Here is a 3,455-nt window from a genome sequence, read left to right as displayed (position 1 = left end):
AAATACGGCCCACGGGAAGCTAGCATAGGGTGAGTATTGTATACGTGTTTAAATTTAATAAACAATAACAACATTGAGACAGTTTGGCCGAGTGGTCTAAGGCGCCAGATTTAGGCTCTGATCTGAAAGGGCATTTTATAAAACTATACCGGTTCAATTTGGTTCTTTTGAATCCTTCTTATGCTATAATAATTCGATTCAATTCAAAATTTTGACATAATTAACTATGAACAATCTTAAATGAAGGAGTTGTCTAAAAATATTCAAAAATCAGTCATGGACTTCCTTATATCTTAGCTAATGGCCCAATCATAAATACAAAATGTCTTGATTCTCACAACTACTTTCAAGTTAGCAGTTGTTGGTTGGTTCGGGAATTGACCGAGTTGATGGACTGTGTATGAAAGGTCTAGATAGTCTTGTGTTAGTGAGGTAAATAAGTTATTCCACCAAATTTCTATAAGGTGTGAGATTAGTCCAAATTTATCCATAAACTATTGGTGTAAGACTCATAGGCCAACATATTTATGATTAATGTATTTAAAACATGTATCAAGTTGATTATTTATAATAAAAATACACTTTTATTATGTTTATTTTCAAAGTAATTAGTTTTTTATAGTATTTAATTGGTTTCATGGAACATTAAGTGTGACTTAAATGTGAGACATCATTAAATATAAAGATATCACTCTAAAAGTATCTATATGTATGTCTTACTATCGAATATAGCAACGCCAATGCATAGAGAATGTTATAAGTAATATTTATATTGGAATGACCCGCGATAAGAATACTACATAGTTTGTTATGTAAGTCTCATAAGTTATTTTTATAATCACAGTGGTGTATGCTACCATTTGACCGGAAACCATTAAGTCCATACAAAAGAACATTGAGGAGTTAATCATTTTAGTAGCGTCAAACATTGTTTGTCATAAGACGATTATAAAGTCAGTTAACTAGGTATTCAATGAGTCATGTGGATGGACATGAGCGGCCTGGAAAGATTTTTCTCATCCTACATATGCATGAGTAATATCTACATAGTCTTGTGTTAGTGAGGTAAATAAGTGATTCCACCAAATTTCTATAAGGTGTGAGATTAGTCCAAATTTATCCATAAACTATTGGTGTAAGACTCATAGGCCAACATATTTATGATTAATGTATTTAAAACTTGTATCAAGTTGATTATTTATAATAAAAATACATTTTTATTATGTTTATTTTCAAAGTAATTAGTTTTTTATAGTATTTAATTGGTTTCATGGAACATTAAGTGTGACTTAAATGTGAGACATCATTAAATATAAAATATCACTCTAAAAGTATCTATATGTATGTCTTACTATCGAATATAGCAACGCCAATGCATAGAGAATGTTATAAGTAATATTTATATTGGAATGACCCGCGATAAGAATACTACATAGTTTGTTATGTAAGTCTCATAAGTTATTTTTATAATCACAGTGGTGTATGCTACCATTTGACCGGAAACCATTAAGTCCATACAAAAGGACATTGAGGAGTTAATCATTTTAGTAGCGTCAAACATTGTTTGTCATAAGACGATTATAAAGTCAGTTAACTAGGTATTCAATGAGTCATGTGGATGGACATGAGCGGCCTGGAAAGATTTTTCTCATCCTACATATGCATGAGTAATATCTACATACTCCTTAATTAAGTTTGATTTTAAAATGCATTATCATGCTGAAATAAATGAATATGCGATATTGAGCTTATTTGTTAATACTAAGTACACTCGGGCATCAAGAAACATAATATTGAATTATACAGGGGAGGTAAGAATTATGTCTTGTGTTAGGTATACATATAAGGGCAAAAAATAATTATACATATGATCATTATCGTATAAAGGTTATATGAGATCACATGAAATTATCGTTAATTGGAAAGCAATGATGTCTGGCTAGACACCCTCTCTCTCTTTATAATATTAAGTAAATTATTTAACATTATTGTCAATGTTACGAGAACGTAAAAGGTCGCACACGTAAGGATAAATAAACGAGAGATAAAATAAATTAATAAGATACATTTATGATTTTGTGGTACATTGTTACGATACACTAATGTTAATTAGGAAAATACGGCCCACGGGAAGCTAGCATAGGGTGAGTATTGTATACGTGTTTAAATTTAATAAACAATAACAACATTGAGACATTTTGGCCGAGTGGTCTAAGGCGCCAGATTTAGGCTCTGGTCCGAAAGGGCGTGGGTTCAAATCCCACAGCTGTCAACTTTTTCTTGTTTCTGTCATTTCGTTCCAAATTATAATTTACTGTATTAAATAGACTAGGTTGGGGAAATTTTCTTAATATTGGTTCACTTTAGTTATAAATAAAAATTTGGTTCACCAAACAATTTATTTGGGTCGATATGATTTTATAAAACTATACCGGTTCAATTTGTTTCTTTTGAATCCTTCTTATGCTATAATAATTCAATTCAATTCAAAATTTTGACATAATTAACTATGAACAATCTTAAATGAAGGAGTTGTCTAAAAATATTCAAAAATCAGTGATGGACTTCCTTATATCTTAGCTAATGGCCCAATCATAAATACAAAAAGTCTTGATTCTCACAACTACTTTCAAGTTAGCAGTTTTTGGTTGGTTCGGGAATTGACTGAGTTGTTGGACTGTGTATGAAAGGTCTAGATAGTCTTGTGTTAGTGAGGTAAATAAGTTATTCCACCAAATTTCTATAAGGTGTGAGGTTAGTCCAAATTTATCCATAAACTATTGATGTAAGACTCATAGGCCAACATATTTATGATTAATGTATTTAAAACTTGTATCAAGTTGATTATTTATAATAAAAATACATTTTTATTATGTTTATTTTCAAAGTAATTAGTTTTTTATAGTATTTAATTGGTTTCATGGAACATTAAGTGTGACTTAAATGTGAGACATCATTAAATATAAAGATATCACTCTAAAAGTATCTATATGTATGTCTTACTATCGAATATAGCAACGCCATTGCATAGAGAATGTTATAAGTAATATTTATATTGGAATGACCCGCGATAAGAATACTACATAGTTTGTTATGTAAGTCTCATAAGTTATTTTTATAATCACAGTGGTGTATGCTACCATTTGACTAGAAACCATTAAGTCCATACAAAAGGACATTGAGGAGTTAATCATTTTAGTAGCGTCAAACATTGTTTGTCATAAGACGATTATATAGTCAATTAACTAGGTTGTAAGACCCCAATTTTGTCCCTAAGATCCCTCATGGCATCATATCATAGCATTGCATAGCCTCAAGGATCTTTGAGCACCTTGCTTCCTTCCCTATGGGTGGGATCTCCCTGTGAGTGGTTTTGGATCACCAAGCATTGCTTGCATTTGTGTATTATTGCTTTTATTTTAATCACTAACCAAAAATGTACAAAAATATGTCAT

General features: G+C 30.8%; 1 non-coding gene across 1 annotated transcript; it reads left to right on the top strand.

Moving 5' to 3' along the window:
- The first annotated feature begins 2,192 nt into the window (after positions 1-2,192).
- TRNAL-UAG (transfer RNA leucine (anticodon UAG)) lies at positions 2,193-2,272 on the top strand. The gene has a single exon. It is a non-coding gene; the product is annotated as a tRNA-Leu (tRNA).
- The last annotated feature ends 1,183 nt before the right edge of the window (positions 2,273-3,455 follow it).

Source organism: Lathyrus oleraceus, chromosome 3 (genome assembly GCF_024323335.1).
Source record: "Lathyrus oleraceus cultivar Zhongwan6 chromosome 3, CAAS_Psat_ZW6_1.0, whole genome shotgun sequence".
Taxonomy (NCBI): Eukaryota; Viridiplantae; Streptophyta; class Magnoliopsida; order Fabales; family Fabaceae; genus Lathyrus; species Lathyrus oleraceus.
This window is presented reverse-complemented; position numbering and strand designations above follow the sequence as displayed.